This window comes from Macadamia integrifolia, chromosome 4, assembly GCF_013358625.1.
Source record: "Macadamia integrifolia cultivar HAES 741 chromosome 4, SCU_Mint_v3, whole genome shotgun sequence".
In the NCBI taxonomy this organism is placed as follows: domain Eukaryota; kingdom Viridiplantae; phylum Streptophyta; class Magnoliopsida; order Proteales; family Proteaceae; genus Macadamia; species Macadamia integrifolia.
The window spans coordinates 15,407,514-15,422,060 of NC_056560.1; the positions used below are offsets into that span (position 1 = coordinate 15,407,514).

Below are 14,547 nucleotides of genomic sequence, written 5' to 3' on the forward strand. Positions count from 1 at the left end.
GATTAACTTTCCTTTTTGAAATGCCCCCTGCTCTTCAGATATCAGCCTAGGGAGCAAATTAGCAAGCCTCATTGCCATTATTTTGGAAAGAATTTTACAATAAAAATTCCCCATACACAGTGGCCGGAATTTATCGATAGAAGATGCTCCCTCCTCCTTAGGAATAAGTACCAAAAAATTGTTGTTCACACCATTGGGCAATTGACTAGTACTAAAGAAATACTTAACTGCATTGCACACCTCTAACTCGACAATATTCCAGCATCTTCTAAAGAAGGCTCCAGAAAATCCATCCGGACCAGGAGAGCTATCTGGGTCCAAGTCCCAAACAGCTCTTTTGATTTCTTCATTCCCTGGTAAGACATCAAGCACATAGTGATCACCTTGATGAAGAACCATAGGTATAGATTCAAGAAGCTCCACATGCTCCACTAAAGGCACAGCTTTGTAAAATTGCTCATATGACTGAACTGTATAATTCCCTATCTGGTCGTTACCTTCCACCAAAGTCCCATCAGGAGTTTTTAGGCTTCTTATAGAGTTTCTGAGTCTTCTCATTTTAACAGAAAAATGAAAAAACCTAGAATTGCGATCCCCTTGCTTCATCCATCTAACTTTGGCTTTTTCGGCCCAAAGTTTTTCATGGTTTTCCATTGCTTTTATTAGAGAGGTCTTCGCATCCGCTTCTAATCCAAACAAATGATCATCCATGCCATTTATTTCAATAGTCTGTTGCACCTGCGCTAGCTTATCCTTGGCTTCCTCAAGGGCTTTATTGAAATTCGGGAAAGCCTCTCTCCCCCAATTACGGAGCACACCCTTCAGCCTTTTGAGTTTCAGCATGAGAACAAATATCGGATTCCCTGAGACCCACTCTTCCCATGATGTAGCAACTACCTGCTCAAAATCTCCATGTTCCATCCAGAACTTATGGAACCTAAAGGGGCAATTAACGGGCCGTTGAGATAAAATTGAGGTGAACAATAATGGAGAATGATCCGAAGCAATTCTAGGGAGGACCCGTTGTCCACAATCCTGGAAAAAGTCAATCCATTCTTCATTACAAAAACATCTGTCCAGAACCGCCAAAACATTACCACGACGTCTATTGTTAGACCAGGTGAATTTCCTCCCCGATGATGGCACTTGGGCCATCCCACAAGCATCCACCAGAGCACCAAACTCAGCAGCTGAACCCATACTAAAATTCCCTGGCCCCCTTTTTTCATGGGAGAACAAAGTCGCATTAAAATCCCCAATTATAGCCCAAGGAAGAAGAGGCTGGGGGAGATCAGCCACTAGCTTCAACCACAGATCCCTTCTTCCTACTCTAAAGCTGCTGGCATGAATGAAAGAAATCTGAAACCATTTCGATTCCCACTTAATAATAATCGAAATGTGCTGCTCAGACTCAGAGACAACAGCTGGGGTGTTCAAATTTCTCTTCCATAAAATCCACAAATTAGAGGGTTTCCCTACTCTACAATTGTAAATGAAAGAACTATTGAATCCCAATTTATTAAAAAATAAATTTGGAAAGGCACTTACCTCAATCATCGGCTCTGCTATACATATAATGTCCGGAGCTCTATCCTTAATAAACTGTCGTAAGGCATTCCTGCCTGCCGCCTTCTTAATTCCTCTGATGTTCCAGAAGAAAACCTTCATGATCAGTTACTTGGAGGCAGAGTAGTGAGCAGCCTCATCATTCTGCTCTGTCTCAGAAACGTGCTTACCAAGTCTATCCGACCCTTCAACACGCTGCATGATCATATCTATTTCTTCCACTTCCTTATGATGAATAACTACTCGGCCTTCCACCAGGCACGATTGAGAAAGCTCAGTCAAATTATTCTCAGCCCCCTCCCAAACTTGGCCCCTGCCACTCTTTCCCCCTCTGCCACCCCTACCACCTGGTTTGTAATTAATTTTGCGCCGTGGTCGTAAAGCACGCACCATTTGAGAGTACTCCCTCTGTGTCTGAGATTCCCTGACCTGAATATCACCCTCCCTGTGATCGCTCTCCTCACCTGAGGCCTGCGATTCATTCTCAGACGGGTTAGAAGACCGGGTCGACCCAAGGACATCCACGTCCAAAATATTATCCACTCTCTGCCCAACACCCATTGGATCCACCCCAGCCATAGCATTGTGAGGAATATTCTCAGTTGGGAAATATTCTTCACCATTTAAGTCCACCACTAAATCTTGGCACTTAAGGTAACCCTCCACGTTTGGCTCATTACTGATTTGGGAAGTATTCCCATTTGCTGCATCTACCATTCTGGTAGGAGACCGCATATTCCTTTCCTTTTGTGAAAGATTGTCGTCCCTGCCAGCTTCGTGGCCGCCGCCAACCTTATGAGAAGGCTGCTCAACTGCAATTTTCCCCACCGTTTTACCTCTACATTGGTTCGCATGATGTCCCAGTTTTTTGCACGAGAAGCATCGAACCATATTGTCTTCGTAGACGATTCGCTGATTGAACCAGAATATCGTCTCCTTTCCCGGTTGTCTTCGTTCCACTTGCATCTCCTCAACTCTAACGCCATTGAGCTCCATCTCAACTAGGACTCTTGCATAATTACCCATTGTTGCTTTTAATGTTTTATTGTCCAGGGCGACAGGCCTTCCTGCTACCTTTGCCATGGTCAATAGGATTCTCTCATGCCAATACTCCATGGGAAGCTCAGGGAATCGGATCCAAACGAGCTTAGTGTGAGAGTAATTATCATTAATATTAAATTCTGGGCGCCATCTCTGAAAGCGAATAATTTGTCCCCCTACTTTGATCGGTCCTCTCCTCCATATTGAGGCCATATCTCCCTCCTTCTCAAAACGAAATAGAATAAAACCCTTCCCTAGGGGAGAAAGGTTCACGTTCCCCTTTAGCCTCCAACTCGCAACCACCTCGCGCCTTATATCATCCATAGATACAAACCTGAAGTTTACTTTGCCTATCAGAGCAAAGGAAAAAGTCTCCAGTTTCTCTTCATACGCTTCCTGTGGAATCACTACCCTCGTCAGAGATCCAACACGAATCGGATTTGGGAGATCCTCCACGTCAGGGAGAGTCTTCTTTGTCACCGTAGCATAAGATTTGCGGGCTTTCCGATCCACTGGCTGTCCATCTTCATTATTTCTCTCACCCTCCCTCTCCTCCCCTTGCTCCACCGCAGTACCAGGCACCACATCAGGAGTGGAGCGACACACAGGGCGCAAAAAGTCCGTGATCAATCGTTGTTTGCCTCTGTCCGGCAGCCAACCATCGTTTCTTACCCCTGTCAGGCAGGTCGCTCGATCTCCTTCACCCATCACAAGCCCCAGACAGATCTCCGAAAACCTCTCTTCCAGAGGATTCAATCACTTTTCACCTGCCAAACATGAGACTCTCATAGCAACTCGCCCGGCCAGGTCCTAAGCTATGTCAGATCTACTCGGATCTGCTCGGATCTGCTCGGATCTGCTCCTGGATTTTAATCTTTAGCTCCTTTGTTTATTCCTCTTCTTCCTGCAAATGGATGATGAACAAAAGCCAAACCAAGGGAGGAAGGGTGCTGGGCGTGTGTGAGAATCAAGAGTACCAAAGTCGTCTGCTTCTTCCTTCTCAGAATCGTTTTCAAGCTCAACCGAGGAAACCAGATGGTGTCCGAAGGTTTGATCGAAACATTCAATGGAGATCTTCGTTCTAGTGAAGATCTAAGGCGTGGTTCCTCAGCTCTGTCCTCTGTTCTCCAGAACGACTTGACGCAATAACCAGAGAGAGCAAGAGCAAGCAAGAGAACCAGATCTCTCTCTCTCTAGTTATAATACACACCACAAAAATCAAATCGTTTTTCTGGCTGATTTCTCTGAAAATGTTTCTGACGGAGACCGCTCGCCGCTTCCCTTCTCTCACCCCCCGTTTCTTTGCCGGAAAACGATCCCGGCCGGCCTCAAAGAATCTCGAGCGTGTCTCTCAATCCTTCGATGAAAAACTCCTCCGTCTTCTCCAAAAGGAAGATCGCTGCTACATCTGTGCTCCTAGAGAATCATTTTCCCGATCGGATCTGTTTTCTCTCCCTGATCAGAGGAAACAAAAGGAAGATCGCTTCTCCAAAAGGAAGATCGCTGCTACGTCTGTGCTCCTCGGCACCTCTGATCCTCTTCTTTCTCTGATAACTTACGGAACTACGATCGCCTCTGATCCTCTGATTCTCTCATGCCTCTGATCGCCTCTGATCGCCTCTGGAACTGCGATCGCCGCTCTCCTGAGGGTGATCGGGTCTCTCCGCCGATGATCCTCACGATCTCCTGAGAACTTATGGAACTGAAGAATCAAGCTTCCTCTCCCTCTGATGAGAGGTTTGCTTTCAATGATGTCCCCCAAGTCTTTTGTATTAAAATATGAAGAAATTAAAAAGCGATTCAAATACAATTCAATTCCCACTTCCAATCAAAACTCTGCCTCAAAAGATGGCCATTGTCTTGGAAAAAACCACGATTCTATTGATTGAATTGGAAAGATAGCGACTTCCGTATATATATTATTATAATATTATGTGGTGTTATATATGGATACTCAAAACGTTACGTGATTTAGGGTCACATAGTGGCTGCGTGGGAAAAAGCTGAGCGGTAAAAGATCAATACCATGGAAAGAATTCTGCCAATGTCACGTTACTCTCTTAATTGCGTAAATCAAAACAAATTACATGCTTAGCTAGGTTGATCGTCCAGGTTTGAATGGAAAGATGAATTGAATTTTGGAAGAAAACAAAAGATAACTCTATGTTGAACTGTAAACTTAGACGTCCTAAGTTCGATTCCTACTAAGTACACCTTGGGCTACTCACACGAGGTGTTTAGTACTTTTCACTATTTTTAGTGAAAGTTGAATGATTCTCATTCAACCTCGGTATGACCCGGTCTATGCGGTTGTGGGGTTAGTATAGACCCGCGGGACTAGTCAGGCCTTCGGCCTGAATACCCGTCATTAGCAAAACAAGGAAAGAAAAAAGAGAACTCTGTGAATACATATGGAGATTTTCCAAAATGTCAAAACCATCAATAGTTCAATTATAATATTTAGATGTTGTTCAATTATATTCCATTTTATGGTAAAAACTGTCATTAATCTCCACAATCACCATCATATTTGACTAATTACTTCTCATGATTTCATAAGCCATATGCTTATAGGTTTCTACTGAGGGACCAAATCTTTTAAAAACTGGGTCATCCTCAGTGGTGGTTCTCAATGGTCGTGAATATACTAAATGAGGAGAGAGAAAATAAATGTCATATCCATGGATCAAAAGGACATTCACTTAGGAGAATGTTGTACCCATTCTTGGAGCCAAAAATGCGGAACTACAAGCAAAAGAATTCACAGGGCCCAAGCCCAAGCCCAAGCCCAAGCCCAAGCCCAAGCCTAATGAATCGGACAGGAGCTGCTGCCGGCACGGCTTGGTATTTTCTTTTCATAGTTGGAACACAATTATAAATAAAATAAAAGGGATACCTTCCTCATTTTGCGGCAGTTGCCGAAATCTAAATCTATCTAATTGGAGTTCAAGTAGAACTGGGTATGTAGACCCTCCGCGTACACTATAAAAGAAGGTCCAGTCGGTCATCTTTTCACTCTGCTACTCATCTCTTCCTCTGTTTCTTCCTCTTCCTCTGAAAGATCAATCATGTTTCCTGTTGTTATTCCATGCATGCGTTATTCCTATGCTGAAAGCCACACACGTTCAGCACACACACAGCCCACGACCAAATTCCATTTCCTGATTCAACAAGACCATGTTTATGCAAGAACAATGAATGATGGGTCTCAAATCAGTTTTAGGCAGAGTTCTAATCTATTGCCAGAGCAAGTATTCATTATTGAGTTCCCTTACCTGCTTATACCTGAAGTCAGCCAGATCAAAATCCAGGCCATGCTTACCCAGATGGAAATCCCTCCAGATTCCATTGAGAGAATTAAACGACAGATATCCCATTATGCTTTTGAAGCAGCCTCGTTCTGTAGAGAGAGGATAGACGTTTGTGAAGCGCTTGATATCTTCATAGGTCTTAATGTTCCTCTCGTTGAATATGACAGAAGTCTTGACGATGATTACGTTGACTGGTTCGAGTCCATGGATATCCTAGGAGAAGAAGAAGGTTCAATTAGGTTGGTTCCGGCTTCACCATCTTCAATTCAGGCTTTAGAGATTAAGAAATTTGATGATATAGAAGAAGACCCTTCTTCTTCTTCTTCAACCGAGACCTGTATGATTTGCATGGATGAGTACGTGAGAGGAGTCGACGTTGCACGGTTGCCTTGCTCGCATCTCTTTCATGGTGAATGCATTTTTAAGTGGTTGGAATGCAAGAATTCGTGCCCCCTGTGTCGTTATGTATTGCCTTCAGAAGCTTAATTTCTTTTTTTTTTTCTTTTTTTTCATCTTCAGTCACTGTAAAATTGATTTTGAAGGATGGTAGCTCAGCCCTAGCTGAGTACTCTCCAATGTACCAGAATACATTCCATCGACTGGATCATATCGATAGGAAGGGCTGTTTCTGCTCTGATATTGAGTCATGAGAGAGTATATCTTTACAGTAATAACTTAAATTAGGGAAACATTTGGAAATTTATAAAAATGTATTTTGTTATAAAAATGTAAATTTGAATTGGTTTATGGAAGGAAGTACTCTAGTTTGCAGCCATGGTTCCCTTCATTTCCATGGATTCTGTAATGATCTCCCAACCCATTTTGATGGAAGTTAATACCTTATGGAAACATGTAATTTCAACTTTTCTATCAGAGGTCAATGATAAAATTGTTCAAATTTTTTCAAAGAGAACTTCACTAATTTGTAGATTTGAAAATGTTCCATATCTTGAGATTTAACCCATTTGATATGTGATTTTTTATTTCTGATCAGTCAGTAAATTTGTATTTTCCAGGGAGCATTAACTTCATTTCATCTATGTTAGAGAATTATCTTTTGTGGAAGTATGTAAACTTTATTAGTGATTTACCTCTTAATAATGACAGATAGGAAGCTGAAGGCGGCTAATGTAGCCTTTAATGCCAGTATCGATTGTGGTATAACTCTCTTCGATACTGCTAAGGTTTATGGCTCAAGGGTGAGAACAGAAATTTCCTGCATTCTTTTTTCTCTTTGTGCACACCATTAATTTATCTAAATCTAACTTTAAAACATACCTTCTCTGCTATTGCAGTTGTCTATGGGTGGAGTTAAGTCAGAAACATTACTGGGAAGGTAACAATCAATCACAGGGCCTTGTTGTTAAGCTATTAAATTTTTTCTTGATTTCTTTACTTACTAATAATAATGTGTTTTTTCTTGAGGCTAAAGAACTGAAATATAGGATGGCTGCTAAAGTTAATAAGAATGAAATGTTATGTTTCTAATTCTTCCCCTGTTATTTGAGATTGATTCTTATATTTAGTCTACCCTTCCCCTTTTCCTGTAGACTCATCAAGGAAAGGAAATCGTGGGAGTGTTGTCTCGGCCCTTAAAGATTCCCTATGCGGCCTTGGTCTTTCTTCAGTGGACGTATACCAGCTTCATTGGTTTGCATTACATAAGCCTATACTTAGTAGCTTTTGTCGATTTCTCCGGGAAAACATATAGTTAACTAAAGTAGTTATGTTAATTTTCAGGCCAGGAGTCTGGGGAAATGAAGGTAAGTCAATATTACTTTTGTCATGTTCTTACGAAAACAAGTCAATGTCTCAATGAGCACAAAAATTTTACCACTAATTCTTATGCTTGATGTCTTAAGACCCTCTCACATGGATCGATTAAAAGATCATTGCAGGTTACATTGATGGCCTTGGAGATGCTGTTGAGCAGGGCCTTGTGAAGGCTGTGGGTGTCTCAAATTACAATGGTAATTTCCTCATTTTCAGCAATATGGTGTATATGATTTTTCTGTGGAAAAATGTTAACAGATTCAATTTTGTGAATTCTCTTCAGTTCAACTAATCATTTTAGATCTTCCAAAGTTGTGCAGCCCTGCCGAGGACTTTCACACCTCTGTTCTTTTCTAAAAGCAAATTTGTATAAAACTCTTTAGTTTCAAATTAACATCTTACATGTTTAAGTGAACTTTTTGAGGTAGGTCTAGGTTCTTCTTGCTCAATTTATAGTTTTGATTAATAAATTTACCGATTATGGATTTCAGAAAAATGTCTCTGTGATGCTTATGAGAAGCTTAAGAAGAGAGGCATTCCAATGGCTTCCAACCAGGTAAATTATAGCCTCATATACAGAGCTCGAGGAAAAAGGTGTGAAAGCCACTTGTGATGAGTTGAGGATCACTTTGATTGTGTATTCTCCTCTTGCCCAAGGTGGGATTCCTACACTTTCATATGTTCCCAAGAAACCTCTTTTTTGCCAAAAATATAACTTAAAAATCAAAATTCAACTTAGGATGCAAAGCAGAACCTAGATGACTATCCTTTCAGCATTTTCAACTTTAGTTTTAAGTTGAGGATTTGTCCAGTATTTCATTGAGGCATTGAAGTGTTGGATTAACTTCATTCTTTCCTTCTTTTTTTTTTTCCTTTTCCAGTTTACTTCTATTTGGGATTTTTTCTACCCCAATACCTATAGCTATTCTTTCCGTAGTACCACATTAAGCATTTCCTGTAGTGCTTCATTCACAAGGTTTACAAAATTGGCAGACTTTTATTTACCTTCTGTTTTCTTCACTTTCTCTTTTCCTAGAGAAATATCATCAAACTGTCAAAATGTTAGGCTTCTATTTTGATTAGCACTTATTTTGTTGTGTTCAATTGAGAAAAGTGTTTAAATTTTGCAGTTCTGTACTTTTGGGGTCCGAAAGGATTACTTCTAAAGTTTCTTCAACTCCGCACTCAATGCACACCCTTTTTCTTCTTCCTTCCCCTTTTTGTTTATTTACTATTTTATTTTAATGTATCTGTACATTAATGGCTGTCTTTTCGAACTTGTAGGTGTTCTTACTGGAGAGTACACACCAGAAAATCCACCCTCTGGTCCCTGAGGCCGGATATACACTCCTGAGTTCCTCATAAGGGTAATAAAACAGCACATTGCAATTTGATATAATCCACTAGGAACAAGGGGCATAAGTAATTTAGCCATAAAGAGTGTATTTGGATTGCAGTTACACTTAATTATCTATAGAATTGTGCTGGGTGGCTATTTGGATATTTATGCATTAAGAAATCTGAATATTTAAGTTTTTTTTTTATTTGGAAGCTTGATATGAATTCATTATAGTGCATGTCTGCCGGAATTTTTTAAAACAGAAAACTGGTGTCGAAAAGCATCATTGTTCTGTTTTTTTGATTTCTGACTAAATTGCTTAGTTTGTTAAAGCAAGAGGCTTTCACTCCAGAAAACAAAGATTGGTTGACATTGCTCCCTTTCTTTTTCTTCAACTATTGTACTATTTCCATGTGTTTTTTCCTATCAATTTTCTGCTCATGAACAACACAATGGAGATCAAAGCCCAAGTACAGTGGTCTTGCTATAAAGCATTTAAATTAGGATAGCACTCCACATGGAAATGAAACTAAACCAACAGTTGCTGAGAATCTCAAACAATATTGTTAACCAAAACAGCGTTTGATTAGTCCCGATTGATTTTGATTTCTGGGTCCCTTTTTCCTACACAGCCCCCATATTGCTTCCGCACAGAGCAAGAACCATCATTGAACGAAGACAAAAAAACCAAAGCACCAGCAATAAGTGAGAGCTTTCACCTAAATTCCAAATCTCCCACATGTCGACAAAGCAAAAACTACAGCCTCCTCGAGGAATGTGATCCAAATACAAGCAAAATTCGACAAAATAGATCTTGTTCCTCAACCTAGAGAGGGGTACATGACATATCCTGTTTTACGGACATCTCCAAGTTGCCTTTCAAGATACAGTTTCAAATGCAGGAAGAGAGGAGATAATAAACAGCTTCTGAGTATTTTTTTTATTTGAAATAAGTTTTCCATTGGTAGCAATCATCATATAGTTTTCCTATTTCTAGGACATTCAAAACTGACCACTTTGCAACATATGGTTTCGAGGCCACAAGTAAATCTCTGGGTTAGAAACTGATCTCATTGTATTGGCATACCCAGCAGTCCCATTAGCAATATTCTTCTTCAATTCACCCACTTGGTCATAACAGTCCGAAGAAATCATTAGATACTATGCATGCAACATCCCAATTAGCACAATTTAAGAATGTTTGATGTACTGTGTCTAGGAAGTAAAGATGATTCTATAATTAGTGCAGAAAAATAGCTTATTTATTGAGGGATCAAATCTCTTAAGAACTGGGTCATCCTTACAGGTGGTTCTCAACTGGTTAATAGCCCAGGAGAAAGTTGTACCCATCCCCGGAGCCAAAAATTCAGAACAAGCAAAAGAATTCGCAGGTGCACTTGGGAGGCGATTCACAGATGAGGAGATTGCAGAGCATTGGTATCTTGCATCAGAGACAACCAGTTATTGGGTTCCCTGTTGAAAACTTGTGACGGCACAGAATCATTGACAATGAATTTCTTTGACAGTTCACTTTCATTATGAATGCAATACAAGTATTGCGAGAAGCCACTATATTCCTATTGAAGCTTTTCTTCTGAATTTTTTTTCTTAGGAAGAAAGTGGGGGAAGTTTTCTCCTAGAGACTCTTCTGTGATCATTAATCAAAAGAGGTCATATGGCATTTCTGTTCAAAACTTGTAACTTATTAGCAATGTGTAAAAAAAATTACCTTTTCATTCAACTTGATGTAAGAGCAGATTGTCATTGTTAGTAAGACATTGAAATTTTCTACATTAAACTCTTGTATGGATGTATACAACCAGTAGATATAGGATTTTGTATTACAATGATAAAATATCCATATTGTCAGGAAGAGTAGAAAGTTCTTGGTTAGCTGTTTTTGGGGAACATTAATGGAGGAAGCTAAGTGAGTTGATCCGGAGGCATTTCTTCTCACCTGTTTCAGCTTTGATTGCACCCACCTCACCTGTGGGCAATTTTGTTGATTACATAGGATTCTTGATTTTTTTCACCCAAGGTTTCACAGTAGCCTCCGCTGCAGTTTATCTTAATGTTAGAACCATTTGATCTTCAAGTTTCTTGGAAGTTTTTGTTATGTTTGTCTCGAATTCTTAACCCATTTTGAGAATTTTTTTGAGATCTGCAATAGAAGCAGAGGGGTCCTAACTAAGGGTGAAACAAGGTCGGGAAGGGTTAGGGTTTTAAGGTTGGGCCAGGTTTCTTAAAACCCTAACCCAACCCTAGGTCCTCAAAATTCAACCCAAGCCAAACCCAACCCTATTAGGTTCATGTTTAGGCCCAATCCTACCGGGTTCATACCAACCCAACCCAGCCCTAATTGACCCTATCAGGGCCAAGTTGGGTCTGGTTGGCCAGGGTTGGGTTGACCTTGGCTTTTATAATGGTTGGATTAACCTTTATTAACATGTTTTTTCCATTCATATCTCATATATTAAAAAATTATAGAAAAATAAAATACTTACTGAAGTCATAATTTCTTTTATAAAGATGCAAGGTTGAATTTCGGGCTGGGTTGGGCCGGGTTGAGGCATCAGCCCTAACCCAACCCAACCCAACCCTGACTCAGGGTTGCGGTTTTTCAAAAAATTTGGCCCAAACCCTATTCGGGCTCAGGGCGGGCCAAGACAGGTTCGGATTGTCAGGGCCAAACTTTCACCCCTAGTCCTAAGTAACTATGTAAGCATGAAATAAATTACATCACATCTTCAAGTTCAACTGTGAATGCTTTTCCACAATCTATTTAAGGTAGGTTTGATGTTAAAATTAGATCCATTCTAAAATGTGGGCCAGAATTGAGATGGCACCTTGGATCTTCGTTAGCAATTTTGACCCTAAGGGCTAAAATTTCTATAATGACTCAAACCTTTAGGGAATTGAAAATTTTAAACATAAAAAGAAGCGTAAAAGGGCAAAACTTATATTTCTGAACTCGACAAATTAACCAAAAAAGAAGCTTAACGATAGGGTTAAATTAACTCTCCATAATTTACTCTAATTGCCCAAACGCTGGACTCAAAAGCCTTATTGGTCATACTGTTAGTCCCTCTCTTTCTTCCTCTTCCTTCATCAAGAAAAATCAATCAATTTTTTTTCCCCGATATGTAACACTATCAACCCCCGATTGATGATTCTTCACCTTTAACCCTTGATCAGCAGTTCAGCTTTTCAGAGAAACAAAGAACCAAGAAAAGTCAATCATGCTTCTTGGTGTAATTACATACACACATTTCTCCTATATGGAGAGACCCATAAATTCATAATACACTGAACCCAGATCCACATTGCATTTCATGGTTGAACAAGAGCATGTTTTTGTGAGAATCTTCATTGGCTCTGAAGCCAATCTTGTGCATACTTCATCTTACCCATCTCCAGAGCAAGTATTCCCCATTGAGCTCCCTTGCATGCTTCTCTCTAGTCAGTGAGGCCAAAATCTATGATATGCTTACATGGATGGAAATCCCGCCAGAATCTATAGAGAGACTCAAGTGACATATGTCAAACTATGGTTTTGAAGTGGCCTCGTTCTGTAGAGAGAGGAATGTTTGTCAATCTTGGATATAATCATAGGTCTTAATGTTCGTCTCCAAGAAAATTACATAAATATTGATGATTACATTGAATGGGTTGAGGTATTGTATTTGGATTTGGTGAGTTGTGGTGCGCAAAAATCCCTTGTTCACGAGGTGGTCTCAAGTTCGAACATTTTGACTGCTATTTTTTTCGTCTCGTCTAAGGAACAATGGACGGTTGGGAATGGCCAGCACATTAGATTTTGGTCTTACTGCTAGCTGGGTAAGAGGTCTATAGAGAAGATGTTGGGCGTCGAGGATAATACTCTGGATTCTCTAAAAGCAAAGGTTGCTGATTTTATTATTCTCAATCGATGGAGTTTTCCATGTGTAGAATCTAATTTTATGACTGGAATTCTTGAGATGGCTAGAAGTATTGTTATTACCAATATGGAGGATGTTTGTCACTGGCGCCCTTCATCTTCTGGGATTTTTACAATTGAATCTTCTTGGGAGTCTGTGAGAATCAGGCCCCCAAGGTGGGTTGGTACTCCATATTATGGCAGTCTTGTATTTAGCCTCGTCAAGTGGTTTTCGGTTGGAGGATGATTAAAAACAAGCTTCCAATGGATGATCTTGTGCAGATTTGGGGGAATGCCATGACCTCTAAATGTGATCTATGTGGCATGTAGGTAGAGTCAAGAAATCATATCTTCTATTCTTGCAGCTTTGCAAAATTTTTGTGGTCGAAATTTTGCAATTGTTTTAGAATTCGTGGCCTGATTGAGACGGGATGGACGATGCCCTTAGTTGGTGGAAGTCTAGGGTAAAGGAAGTCTCTTTCAAGGTTATTATTAATTCCCTATTTTATTTGGTTGGATAGGACTGCTAGAAAGTATGAAAATGAAAAAAAGTCAGCAGACCATTGTTTTGAATTGGTGAGAGGTGAAATAAGCGCCCAATCTCTTGTGCATTCAGGTTCGTCTATCTCTATTTGGGATTTGCTTTGTTACAGAAGATTGGGTTTCTCTGGAGTTCAATGCCGCCCTTGGCATGTTTATGAAATTTTTTGGTGTCCACCTTTTTCTGGTTGGTGGAAGGTAAATACGGATGGGTGCTCTCTTGGAAACCCTGGAAAGGCTATTGTTGGTGGTGAGCTTCGAAATGAAAAGGCAAAGGTTGTGGCAAATTTCGGATTCTTCCTAGTGGTTCTCACTAATTTTGAAGGTAGAGTTCTTGGCTGTCATTTTACGAATTGAGCTTGCCAAAAGGCTTGAGATTCCAAGGTTGTGGATAGAATATGACTCCGTGGCAGTGGATACTTTTTCATTGAAGAAGAAGGTCCCGTGGATTGCTGGTCAAACTGTCTCCAGTATTGGAGCTCAATTGAGTGGAAAATTTCTCACTGCTTCCTAAAAGTAAATGTGGTCGTAGATTATCCCACTAAGTCTGCAGCTCGGCTTGAAGTCTCTTATCCGGTGATGTCTTGGTCAGCCTTGGTCAAGATGGAGTTGGATATGGATGCTTCAGGTCGGCCAAGATACAGGCTATCTTGATTATGTTTGTTGTTTTTTCCTTACTTGTGGGTGTTTTTTTGTCTATCTCCCCTTCTTGCTGATGGCAATGCTGAAGGAGGGTTGGGAGAGTTAGTTTCTTCCCCCGAGTGTGTTGGAGGGATTTTCCCTTTTGTAATTCTTCATATTTTTTAATTTTTTTAATACAAATGATTTTTTAGCAAAAAAAAAAAAAAGGGTGGAGAAGATCAAGGTTTAAGCAGATTGGTTCCAACTTCAAAATCTTTGATTCAGGCTTTGGAGATTAAAAAATTTGAAGAGATAGAAGACCCTTCATCTTCTTCTTGATTTGTTTGGATGAGTACATGAGGGGAGTTGATGTTACATGGTTGCCTTGCTCACATCTTTTTCATAATGAATGCACAGTTAAGTGGTCGAAACGTAAGAAT

The 14,547-nt window shown here is 40.2% G+C and overlaps 1 pseudogene; it reads left to right on the forward strand.

The window, feature by feature from the left end:
• The first annotated feature begins 5,801 nt into the window (after positions 1–5,801).
• On the forward strand, positions 5,802–10,520 carry LOC122076277 (annotated as a pseudogene).
• Positions 10,521–14,547: the final 4,027 nt, after the last annotated feature.